Genomic DNA, 13,625 nt, shown 5'->3' on the forward strand with positions numbered 1-13,625 from the left:
ACTATGAGAGGAAAAGTACACTTACCCAGAACCTTGCTTCTCTAAAAAGTACATGTCTTCCCATGGGCCTCCACACATGAACCAGTCAGATTCCTACTCAATTTCTGAACGGTTACCTTATTCCTCGCAACACTTCAAATCTTAATAGCCTATGGGTTAAGTAAGGAAGAGTTGCGGTAAAAACATCTGGGTCTGGGCTTCAAAGTAAGAGCCCTGGGGCTGGCATTATTACCTACTTGGTCTAAGTGGTATGGCTACAGTAACTTCAGAGCTCTGTATATGATGCTAGCATAATTTTCTCTTTTTTGATTTTCAGTAAATACCTGATTTTATTATTTTTTTAATACTTGATTTAAAAAATCTGATTATTGCTTATATGATGTGCCACCAATAAGGTGACTACCTGTTTAAAATGTGAATATTTTATGCCACTTCATAGATTTTTAAATCTTGGGTAAACTTTTTCAATAAAAGTAACCTAAATATGTTTAACAATTAGGTACAATATTAGTCTCATCCTAAAATATGCATTGACACTATGTCAATCTAGTCATATTTGGTTCTATTACTAAGCTACGTCATTAAAGTTCTAACTCCCATAAATTAAACTAAATTTGTATAGCAAGACCAAAAATAATTAAAAAGGGACATCAAAAAGTTGGACTTGCTCCTATATTTTTCTCAGATGTTATTTTTTTTAAAAAGTCATTCCACTTAATATTTTTCAGCATAAAGACATTTAACTCACATGGCTATAGCAGTTTGCACCACAGATACTGAGACAATAAAAATTTATGCATTCATACAATAATCTAGTGCTAAACTGGGCATGCAATCAATCATATTGCCTCAAAAGCCTTCTCTTTGTTTTATTTTAGGTTAAACTCTTTTGTCTTTAAAATTAAAATGAAGGTTTTTTTTTAATATCCTCTAAGATTCTATCCCAAATATGATCATAATAAACATTTATTTTTAAAATAACCATATGTAACTGTGGCTCTTCCCTTTCTGTCTGGTTTCTCTTATAAAACAAGTCAACCTTCAACATCTATGTTAATAAAGGAAAAGGTAGCATAAATGCAGAGGCAGTCTAATTGCCAACAGGTCCTACCAGGTTCTTCCTTGTAAGTAAAACCTTCCTTGGATACCGAGACTGCCCAAACAGTTGATTATTAACTGCAGATCATCCTCCTTCAAAGAACCGAGAGAGTACAAATTGTATGTGTTGTGGCATGCAGAGACTGGTGGAAGGAAACAGAATTTTTCAAAAGGCCAAAGATCATAACAGGACAGAAATAAAAAAAACAAAAACAGAGAGATGGGGTTGGGGGGAGAACCACCTTATATAAAATGACAAACAATGGGTGCAAATATAAAACACTGAGATGAATCTAGATATATATTAAAATTACAAGTCAACATTATTAAATATGTTAACATATTAGAGCAGCCTAACCAGATCATAATTTCTAAGAATTATGAAATAATCCTCTTACTATATTCAATAGTGCACATATCTTAGTTTACTGGATTTTATGAGTTTTCACATTTCAGAAGAAGGGAGAAGAAAATGTTAACATCAGAATACAGCAACAAAAAATGATAAAAATAAAATTTCTTGGGTTTTCTTAGGGTGGATTGTGTGGGGAAAAAGAAGGCTTGAAGGACATTAATTATGCAGCTTAATGGAAAACTCTAAAGAATGAAAAATTTCTATTTGAACAATTAATTTCATCTCCACTAAGATAAAGAAGGAAGCACAAAATATTTAATTTTTTAACCTTATTTTAGTCTTTAATCTTGAGTTACACAAATCAGTAATTCCCAATACCAACTTCAAATATTATCTACAGAAGAGATTCTCCCTTTCTTCAAGCTAATAATACAGTGGCATCTGGTGGTAATGATTGTGTGAACAGGCAAGGAAAATTAAGTGTGCTTAAAAACATTTTTTTTTTTCTGTAAAGCTGAGAATCTGGAATGGTTTATGAAGGAAGTGGAAGATACTTAACTTATAATCTTTCACTACTGACATGGAATGAATGAGCTTTGTATTTAAGTACATATAAACAAACCCATAACCATAGTAAAAATCCTATCAGCCCATCCAATTTTCCTTCTTTGTCCTAGTTTCTTATTTGCTGGGGAGAGGCGTTGTGGGATAATAATTGCAGGAAATAAGGTGGAGCAGCTGCAAAGGCAAGATGAGGTACAGTACTGTGTTTCACCTCCATTCTAGTCTACTGCTGGCTGAGTCTTAAGAAAATGGGATTAGCTGTTTGAGGAGCCAAAGCAGTTATCAAACACTTTGAGATCAAAATGTACCCTCTCCCCTACATTTGCCAGGAATTTTTTAGGGCCTCCAGCAAGATTCAGGTAATAGGAGCAGTAGAAGCCACAATGAAGAGATTTCTAATTATTTAGTTGAATGCTGAAAATGATGTTTACTTTAGTTAGCAATGTGGGTCTTAGCACATGTAAACTGACTGGAATGGAGGCCAGGGTTTGAACTAAATGACTTCTATTTTTGTCTCACAAATCTATGGAAATAATCCATGTGAATGAATTATACAGAGAAGAAATGACTACCCTAAATTTCTATAGCAATATAAAATATAGTCTACTAAATTTCATGTTACCATTGCTATTCTACTGATAAAAAAGTTTTAACTAATGGGAATGATAATTAGTCACTCAAATTTCCCCTTTCAGATCAAAATATTATATCATTACTGCCAAGACCTATACACATAGAAATATAATGTTAAGTAGGTAACGCATTTTTCTTTTTATAGAGGGAAATGACACAAAATTTGGTCAGGTTTGCATAATATTACATTAAAGGCAGTTTTGTAAGTATTCTATCAAGTTAAAACATCTCTTCTTTGCCAACAGTCACAAGCTCTGGATCCATAAGGAAAATTTAGTATTCCAGTTTCCTTACTGTCTCCTGCAGTTTGGACAGAAGAGAAAACTTTTAAGCCTAAATAACATTGCAATACAGGTCGTATCTCAATTTAATAACATTACAATACAGGTAGTATTTCAATTCAAGCAACAGTACTCTTGGAAAACTGTGGTCTAATCAATTATTTCTAAAAATAAAATTCTCTTAAAATACATTAAGCTTTTAAAAGAACCTTAGCATATACCTTTATAAAGGAGGAATTCTTTTGCAATCCAAATAATTGCTACCTAACTTGTCTGAGAATGCAATTCTTTAATATTTTGATTTTTTAAAAAAGAAATAGGATGCATGTATTGTTTGACATTTATTTTAAAAGTAAATAATACTGTTCAGGACACTGATCCTTATAACAATCTAATGAAAACTTCCATAGGAGCTCAAACTTTAAACTATTTCATTATGATTTTGCTTAAAGGGCCAGATAACCCACAGGTCTCTTTCAACTCTATGATTCATATTAATTCTAATAATATAGATACAACTGCCCCACTTTCAGTTGGGAGTTGAGCACATGTATCAAAGTTGTACCAACCCTGATGTGGTGGAGGGAGTAACCTCCAGGGAATATCAGGTTCTCCAGAAAGTAGGATTAAGACTGAAACAGTAAGTAGCCTCTCTTCAGTTAGCATTTTACAGATGGTAGCCAATAACGTGAATGTCTATAGAGAGTGCTCTCCAGATTACAGATATAAAATTGGAGCTAACAATTTGCAACTATTTCACACAAAGAGAAACAAATTATTCTACCTAATCCAGTTTAATCCCAACTCAAATAAAGACAGTGTATGTGTTGAAATATAAATTTTATTCGGATAGAATATTCTTTTCTATTACTGAGAAATAGAAATATGCTGTCAGATGCTCTAGAACTGGTCTATTAAGGGGGTGACTCATATTTAGGAGTGTGGAGAGCATGAGATTTATTTTCTTTTAACCTATACAAAGCTTTAGTCTTTTATTTTTCCTTGGAGGAGAGGATGGATCCCTACCAGATATTCAGGGATATACTAAATTTCAGGTTAACAGTATATGGTTGGCACAAATTCAATGCTTTAGTGGAAGCCAGAAATGATTTCTTTAATTGTATACCGAAGTGAATAATCTCCCAGGGAAAAGAACCTCCTCCTCCTCTTTCCTACCTCCTGCCCCTCCCCCAACAACATTGCCTCCCTGCTGTGTAAAGAGCCCTTTGTCCTGCCCTGCACTTATCTAGCTGTTTGGCCATACTGACAGGCCAACCAGAAGCATAATAAGAGAGTCAGTCTGACATAAGCAGCTGGCAATTTGAAACAAAAATCTTCATTTTCTACTCAGACCAATTCTGCTGCAAAGGTCTCAGGCTCCTCCCATGCTTCCATCTATTTTTCAAATAGAGCAACAAGGAATTCGACATTTTCCCTCAATTAGGTAGCACATCAAAAAACTTGATTCCCCAGACAGAAACAAATTCTGTAAAAATTCCTATATCCTCTGCTTTTCTGTAACTCAACATAGGCCAATGAGTATTCTCAGCTCTGAGTGTATATACATAACTAATATGGCTGAAGAAACGATTCTTATTACTTCAGTTTGCCATCAAAACTCTGAGAATTTCCACAGTATGAAGACAGAAGAACACAGAAGAGAAAGCAGTCAGACCAAACTAACAGTGGAATACATGAGCAAAACTGGCCAATAATCTTAGTGTTTTAAAAATACTAAGACACTGTTCCAATAAGAAAATTCCTCTTCCCTGTCTTTATATCAAAGATACTTAATATGACCCATTTCTCCCTGAGGTATTCAGCAAACAAAATCGATAGGATGGAAAAACTGAGTGAGGCAGGATGGGATTACAAATTCCTTGCTCAGTGAGGGCTTCTATAAAGGTAGACTGAGACTCAGTTTCATTGTTCCTTTATTATCTCTCATGGTTCCCTTCATAAAATGGCAAGCGTTTGAATATACTTTGTCAGAATAAGAGAATTCTCTAAAGTGATGCTTTCTAACTGACACCCCTCCCCCAAGTTACTGGGTATTTTTTACTCAGTTTAGACTTGAATATATGGGATACTTTTCTTAAGACTCTGACTTAACAAAACATGTATTGATAAGTGAAGAAAATGATATTCTCTCACCTTTCATGAACTTTCCTGAATCTTTACCACAAAAGAAATCAATCACTGTATCAAATGGAAGGTTAAAAATGCCATTTCAACACATATTTTGGAATTTTTGGCAGTGAGGAATGGTAACAATTACTACTATCACAGGCATATTACATTTGGCTGTGAGAATGTTTTAAATCAAATTACAAATAACCATCAGTTGTATTAAAATGCACATTATCTCACACATTTTGCAGAATCAAAGTTTTCTTTGTCTTAAAATATCCCTATCAAGAGTTTTAGTTTTCAATACCTGAAATAATTTTTATAAATGAAATTCACTGTTAGGCTTTTTAGTTTCAAATTAAACTGACAAATCACCAGAGTAGAACCAGAAGCTATATGAAAATTTTATTCTAGTCATGATCCAATTTTTCATTGAAAAATTGTATCCAATAGTCAGGTGACTATGGCCTAATGTTTCACAAGTTATTTCAACCACAAGTTATTTCAACAGGAAGAGGATAAAGTAAAAGTGGTTGTGTGCATATCTGCATTTTGCCCTGTATCATTTCCCCAAATAAAGACAAAAACTGAATAGCCACTCTCCCCAAGAAAGGCCAGAATAACTTCAGAAAGTATGTAAGTTCCTGGACACAAAACAGTATCAGAAGATAAAAATGTTCAAGCATACTGTTTAAATAAATCCTAAGAAAAGGGCCTCTATGATCTTCCAGAAAATGATTACATCAAGATCACAACAGGTTTCAAACAATAAGAAAAACAAGTGAAAGAGCAATTATTTTATAAGGTAACTTTCATATTAAATAACAAGCTACAAACGTTCATATGTAAAATGTTCAATAGCCACTGTGAGCGAAACCATATTTATCTATTTTGGCATCTTTTATACATGATAGTAATAAAAATTAAAACCACCTAAAATATTATCTTTGAAAGATTCTGCTTCATTAGTCAGCATGTATCACTGAGAGACAATGCAAGCCACATTTGTGAATGACAAAACTCATTTCCATTCTTTTTGGTTCCCTGCCACAAATACCAGTCATGCCATACACATTATAGATGATTGTGGGATTTAAGTACATTTACACAAAACTGAACATATCAAAATTCTGTGGGAAAAATATAGGATGCAAGTGTTGAGGTGGGGTGGGGGCGGACAACGCATCTGTTAAGTATTATAATTGGTAGTATATTTGGATGGTGATTCTCCTTCAAGTATTTCCATACTCAACAAATTGTTCTGCTTAATCAGAGATCTTCCTGATTTGCAGGAGTTGTGAGAGGGGAGACCACATAAGGGGTTCAGAGGCCATCTTCTCAAGTATCCTATACACTAGACTTATTCAATTTCTGAATATTCCTTCTGGTCTGTCCTATATTTCAGATGGATCACAGCCAAACATAGATCCTTGTGATCTTAGAAGACTATATCCAATATACATTTAATGAATCCATTTTATAGGTCAAACTCCAAAAAAATAATCTAATCTAGAGAAGTCTATTCTCGATCCAGAAAATAAGAAAATACTTCTGAGATTTATATTTGCAAATCATTCTGAAAAGGGCAATTCTTGTCGGAGTTTAAGATACCAAATTTAGTCAAATGTTTAACAAAACATCTATTCAATAAGGTAAATAGGGCCTAACAACTGAAAGGAAGGCGATACACAACAAAATATTAAAATTAAGTCAGTGATTTAAGGACGGACACATGTCGGTTGCAGAAAAAATTGATATGCTTCCTACTCTGGTTCTCAGGAAGATCCCTAAATTCTTAATACTCTGGTTTTAAATCTGCGGATAATAACCAAAAATCTGCCCCCCCCAAACCAAACAAAAAAGAAAAAAACTTTAACTATGATCCAGTTTCCAGATGCTGATATCCATAAATGGGTAGAAGGTGATGAATTGCTAATTATCATCTCCCCACCAATAAAATGCAAACCAGCTCAGCAATGAAAATTCCCAGAAAAGCAAGATTTCTTCTTAGTCCTGAAGCAGCCATCGCCTAAGTGCAGCTCCCTGCAGCCAACAGCATTAATGGACGCTGCACTGCTGTCCTTCCCTGGAGACAGCAGCCAACACTACTCAAGCTTCTCACGTAGCAACCAGAGCTCCAGAGCCAGCAGCTGCTGCTGCCTTGTATACTCACCCCTGTGGTCCAACCCAAAGAACAACCTTCTCCTCACCCCACCCCCACTTCTTACACTTTTTTTTTTTTTGGACCAATGCTCCATGCCAGAAGGGCTGGAATTATGCTGTTAGAAAGAAACACTCTTAAGGTCACCCATTTAGTTTTAAACCAAGAGCCTTTTATTAGAAAAATCAGTATTTACCAAATTTCGGATACCCATTTTAATTAAGCCAGCCATTTAGGAGTGAAGATTAAGCTTTACTCTTTAAAAGGCCAATTTTCTAAGCACTCTCTTTACAGTGAAATTTAAATTTGCAGCTAGAGACAGAGCCTTGTGTCATGTCCTACCAAAGGACATAATTCATTTTTCTATTTTAATGACAGGATGAGTAAACCTTAAGGACTCTAATCCTGTAACGGGCCAGAATTTTTGGCTATATAAGAAAATTAATGATCCTCCTGAGAAAATTGGAAGAAATCCAACATTAAAATTTTCCTGTGTCCTCCAAGAGGCCCAGAAACCTCTCTGATTAAGTGAATATTCTTTGCTTTAGTCCTAACACAGATTACACACATTTAAAATTACAACTTATAACTTTTTTCTGAGTGACCTAAAAACATTAATGACATAAAATTAACCACCAAGAAATTTTCTCAAATAGGGGGTACACAAACATTCTCTTGAAAAGCTCATAACACTCAACCCAGCTAGATTCTCTCTAATCAAAAGCAGAGCTATGTAACATCACCCCAACAAAAAACGTAAATATGACCTTGGTTAAAATTAAGTCATTTAAAAGCAACTTGTTTAGTCAAGTGATGAAGGAAATTAGCTGAGAATTTGGGGATTCTTTCAGCACCATAAGCACGGGGAAAACTGGAGACATGAACTAAAGTATAGACAAAGCCCAACAGAACCCAGAGATCTGGGGAAGAAATGAATTACTGGTGAACACATTGCACAAGTAACATGAGAAAGCAGAAAATGCAGGTCATACATGCACCCCTGACCCAGACCAGCAGAGCAGGCTGCATCAATATCCAAGGGAAAGACCAATTATTCCTAAGAAGTGAGACAAGCAAAAGATCTCTACAGAATAAATTAGCATAGAAGGGGTTTTCCCAACAGTTAAACTTTCCCTCTCACGCAATTCATCTACTTAAAAACCAAGGCTTTTTCTCACCGCCATTCACTTCGCATCCCTGGCTTCAACGCAGAGGGAAGGGGAATTCATAAAGGGTAAATTTTTCTGCTTTTAAAGACATTCTCAAATGACTGCTTTCCACGCCCAAGGCAGAGAGAACGACACAATCTGGCTCAACTCCAAGCTCGAACCCTACAAATTCGATAACGCTTTTTCAGAGATACTGGGGCAGACGCCACTGAAAACCCAAGAATGTAAAGTGGGGGTAGCCGAGGTAATGTCTTTAGTGTGGGAAAGGAAGCAATATCGGAGATGGGGACCTAAGAACGATAAGGAAGGAGTCCAGGAACATTATGGAGAGATCGAGGCCCCAAGAGCAATCAGACTTATCACCAGGCCGCGCGAACGGGGGTGGGGGTGTTGGTTAGGGGAGGGGAAAAAAGTATGCCTGTGTATTTTGAGGAGGGCAGCGAGAGGCCTATCCTCAAGTCAAAGGTAAATGTGGAGTAGGCAGTTCCCAGGAAAAGGGGTGAAGAGACGTGGGGGAGGGGAAGCGTCCTGACCCAGGAAAGACATAAAAAGGTAGTGGGGTCGACTACATTACGTAGGGGGCCTCTTTCCCTGTGAAAGAGGGATGCAATGGTGTGTAGTGGGGGTGGCGAGGGGCATAAGAAGGGGCAGCATCCTCCTGCTTAGAGCCTGGGGAGGGCCAGGCCCACGTCCCGAGAACGAGCGCGGGGAGACGGAGGAGGTGACCCTTCCCTCCCCCGGGGGCCGGATCGTGAGGTTAGGTCCCTCTTTCTTGTCGGACCCTTACCTTGTCCCAGGCGCTGCCGGGGCCTGGGCCTGGGCCCGGGCTGCGGCGCACAACACTCCCGGGAGGCAGCAGGACTCGAGTTAGGCCCAACGCGGCGCCACGGCGTTTCCTGGCCGGGAATGGCCCGTGCCCGTGAGGTGGGGGTGGGGGCAGAAAGGCGGAGCGAGCAAAGGCGGGTAGGGGGAAGGGCCAGGGGAGGAGGGGGGGCGGCACTACAGTGTTGGCGGACTGGCGGGACTGGGGCTGCGTGAGTCTCTGAGCGCAGGCGGGCGGCGGCCGCCCCTCCCCCGGCGGTGGCGGCGGCGGCGGCGGCGGCAGCTCACTCAGCCCGCTGCCCGAGCGGAAACGCCACTGACCGCACGGGGATTCCCAGCGCCGGCGCCAGGGGCACCCGGGACACGCCCCCTCCCGCCACGCCATTGGCCTCTCTGCCCACCTCCCCGCACCCATTGGCCAGCTCGCCGCCAATCAGCGAAAGCCGCTGGAGCCGCCTAGAGAAGAGGCAGTGTTCTGGGGCTCCAGCTCCTCAGAGAGCCTCGGCTAGGTAGGGGAGCGGAACTCTGGTGGGAGGAAGGTCCGGTGGATGCGGCGCGGGTAATGGGTGGCCGAAGTGGTTGTCGCTTTCTCCTGCGGGAAGTCGGGAGTATGTTTGTTACGCCGGAAGGGAAAAGGGTTAGAGGCAGGCGGGAATGCGGCCCTCCTGGCGGCAACCGGAGGGGGAGGGAGAAAGCGGAAAAGGCTCGAATCCGGCTGGAGCCATTGCTCTTGCAGAGGGAGCAGCGCTTCCGGCTCAGCTCTTGTCACTGATTGGCTGCTTCTCCTCCCGCCGCGTGTGAAAACACAACTGGCGTGTTCTGGTTGGGGTAAAGGGCCTGTCAGTTACAGCCTCGTGACTGCGCAGCCGCTTAGAGACTCTCGCATTGCTCCCTGGGTCGGGTGTGTAGGTAGGTGGGGAGAGTTGGATACGCGGGTGCGGTCGGTCTCCTGCGGGCGGGGAAAGAGGCGGGAGAGGAGAGTCAGGGAAAGTGGCTCGCTCCTCCGCTGGCGTCCCGCCACCCTCCCTTGGAGGGAGTCGGTTTACCCGCCGCCTGCTCGGTTTCGGCATCTGATTGGTTGCTGAAGTCCGGGGGACGGCCCCTTGCTATTGGCTCGGGTCGTAAAAGAGCGAAACTATTGCGAGGGTCGGCTGGGAGGCGGTCGTTGGTACGGTCCTCCCCGAGGCCCAGCGCCGCAGTGTCTGGCCCCGCGCCCCTGCGCAACGTGGCAGGAAGCGCGCGACGTCGGTGGGGGCGGGCTGCCCGGTGGAGGCTTCTGGGTGGTGCCGACCGCAGCTCCGCCCTGGGCGACCGCCGCCCGAAAAGCTAGACATGCTCGACCTGCTCTCGGACTCAAGGGGGTGGGGAAAGGAGCGGGGCTGTCCATGCAGGTTTGTGGGTGGGAGGCGCATGTTCTCCAAAAATCGGCGCGAGCTGCAGTGGACGAGGTGGAGAGAAGGCCGCACCCTTTTATGCGGAGGGAGGGGAGTACTGCAATACCTTTATGGGAGTTTTCTGTTGCCTCCTGTTTCCTAAGGACCGCCCTGGGTCTAGAAGAATCCCTCCTTCCCCCGCGATCTCTTCATCGCCTCCATGTCGAGTCACTCCCTCTAGATTGTGGGCGGGATTCTTTTGCCCAGGCTTAACCTGGTGCCTGGGCGTTGTCCTACAAGAGTTTGAGCAGGTGTAAGATTTTGAAGGTGAGCCCAATTTCTGTCTTCCCATAGACTTGAGTTTGTGTCACACAAAGTAATTATAATAGTGGAGGAGGGAAATGGAGTCTAGGCATTCACCTGAGGCTGATTTTATGCGTTGTGACTGGGTGTTAGTACTACTTAAGGTCCTTTTTGTAGCATTTTTCCTGGAGATAAAGTGACATAGACTAAAGGCAGAGTGAGTTTTTTTACTCACCCCATTTGAGACCCTTGCTAAACCCCCAAAGAATGGCATCTTATTAAATCTTAATCTTAAAATTTTAGCCCCCTGCCTTGCATCCCCAGGGTAAGGCATCTTAGCAACTTTTTCTCATACTTTTGAGTCCATTTTCTATTGTCCTTGCTCATCCAATCCCCATACTTGCCATTGGCTTTCTCTCTTGTTTTTAGTAGAGTGGTGAGTCATGAAACCAGACAGATTGGTACTACCTCCAATTATGGCTACCCAGCGTGAGCAGAGGCCCCACTTTTATCAGCATTATCTTTTTTTCCCCCAGCTGGGATTCTACGCTGACCCTTTTCACAGTCTAGGTGGTCTTGACTACTGCTTTACTGAGAATTGGACATGAGTTCAGAAACATCTCCCGTTTACCTCCTTTGAATAACCTCTCAATCCATTTCATTATTTCTATTCTCATCAGTAACTGAGCGCAGTTGCCATAATAGCTTTCAAACCACTGTGTCTGCCTCTGGTATTCTCTTCTGATCTGTCTTACATGTTGCTAGGACTGTTCTAACATACAGGTATGAGCATGAAAATGATGCAACTCCTTTACTGGTTCCTATCTACTTAAATAGTGTGAATTCCTTTATCACTGTGATATACAAGGTCCCTCAACGGGCTAACCTCATATGTTAACGGCTTTTTCATTTGCCACAATTTTCCATATATACCTGCCAACATTACCTCTCTACCAAGTCACACTGAGTTGATTGCTGTTAACCCAAATGTAGTGACCATGTCATACCTCTTTGTAGGGTGCTTCCTTCTGGAAAGCTACCCTTGATGCTCCTTACCCTTCAAGACTTAAGACTCAAATATTGTCTCCCCTATGATCTTGCCTGCTCTAACCTATTGCCCTATAAGCCAGACTCCCTTATAAAAATTAGCAGTGCTTTCTCCTGATCCCATAGCAGGTTGAATCACAGCATTTCTCAAGTCGTTGTCATTGCTCATTTAAATTCTCTTAACTTTTGTGAGTACAGGCTCTTGTTAGTGTTGTACCACTAAGCTCCTAGTATATTCTTTGATGTCTAGCCAATCCTAAATAAAATGGAGTGAATGACATTAGTGTCTTTGAATGGTTTATTGGTCTCAAACAGTTCTTTGTATGCTTGCTAGTGCTCTAGATTAGTACTATTAGAACCTTCTGCAATAATGGTAATGGTCTATATCTGCGCTGTACAATATGGTAGCCATTAACCATATATTAAGCACTGGAAATGTGGCTAGTGTGACTAAAGAACTGAATTTTTAATTTTATGTAATTTGTAGCTCTAGTCACAAGCATGTTTGTTGTGGACTGCAGAATACTACATGTGGATGTTGATAATTTTCATACTGAGCAATAAGGAAATAAAAGTTGAACTTCTGGCCCATTTAGGTTTTTTTTCCTGCTTGTTTTACCAATTTCTCCACTTCAGTTGTACTCAGCTAAAAGCTGAATCCAACAAACCCTTACTAGAGATAAACTTGTCTTGGACAACATGTTGAGAAGACAAGTGTTGACTAGTTTGGATTTCAAAAAAGAATACATAATGAATTCTAGGAAAGTGGGATTTCATTAAACCTTAATGTTGACAGTTTAGTGAGGAATAAAAGGATTATATCTGAGGTTAATGAAACCAGCCCTAAATTTCAGTCCTACAAATTTTAATTTCTGGAAGAACTTCAGAGGTGGCCCTAAATATCTTAAGTTACAGGAAACGACCACAAAGTAAGTTTCATCCTGATAAAGTATGAATTAATAGATATATTCTAACACTAAAGTGCTTTTCGATTTATGTGCTAACAGCATCTTATAAATTTCAATTATATTTTTAAAAGTTATTTTACTTAATTTTTTAGAATATGAGACACATAGGATAGGGGTCTTCAAAACTTGAGTGTACACAATTGGCTTGCTATGCAATGCAGATTCCTAGTCCCACACCCAGAGATTCTAAATTTAGTTGAGATGGGAGGAAGGCACTAGAATTCTGTATCTTCAAGTTCCTTATTTGCTTTTGATTTTGGCAGACCAGAAACCACACTGCAAAAATAGCCTGGGGCCTATAGTACACCTATATGACAAAAGATGGTTTCAACTTGAGAAACACCTGTCTTATATGTATCCTCTCCTTTGTCTCTAATTTTTTCCACAACAGAGCTGTTTTTTTCCCACCCAAAAAACTGAATGAGAAGACATTTTGAAAGGCAGATAGTAATATTTAATAGTTTTGCAAACTTGCAGGTCAGATTGTTTTTCCCTTTTTTGGCTGTTTTCCCAATTACATGCATTTCTCAAGGATACAGATTTACTTTTTGATTCCCTAGTGCCTGAACATAGAGCTGGGTACTCAGTAAATGTTGGTTTTGATTTATATGTGAAATTGTTTTTCAAATAATAGTCCACAAAACACAGACATAGCCTCCTTTTATGGAGAAACTTAAGGGTTATACTTAACCTAAGTCCCTTAATCTGTTCATAAAGGAAA

The 13,625-nt window shown here is 40.4% G+C and overlaps 1 protein-coding gene across 8 annotated transcripts in view; it reads right to left on the bottom strand.

The window, feature by feature from the left end:
- The window catches only part of SETD5 (SET domain containing 5), a 73,718-nt gene extending 64,250 nt beyond the window's left edge, over positions 1-9,468 (bottom strand). For 3 of the 8 annotated variants that reach the window (XM_023536884.1, XM_023536890.1, XM_011370629.2), the window contains exon 1: positions 9,179-9,468. The gene's annotated coding sequence lies outside the window, so the exon portion shown is untranslated. The remainder of the gene's footprint in view (positions 1-9,178) is intronic. The other 5 variants (XM_011370640.2, XM_011370637.2, XM_011370626.2 and 2 more) reach the window with 3 other exon arrangements.
- Between the last annotated feature and the right edge of the window lie 4,157 nt (positions 9,469-13,625).

This window comes from Pteropus vampyrus, unplaced genomic scaffold (assembly GCF_000151845.1).
Source record: "Pteropus vampyrus isolate Shadow unplaced genomic scaffold, Pvam_2.0 Scaffold171, whole genome shotgun sequence".
In the NCBI taxonomy this organism is placed as follows: domain Eukaryota; kingdom Metazoa; phylum Chordata; class Mammalia; order Chiroptera; family Pteropodidae; genus Pteropus; species Pteropus vampyrus.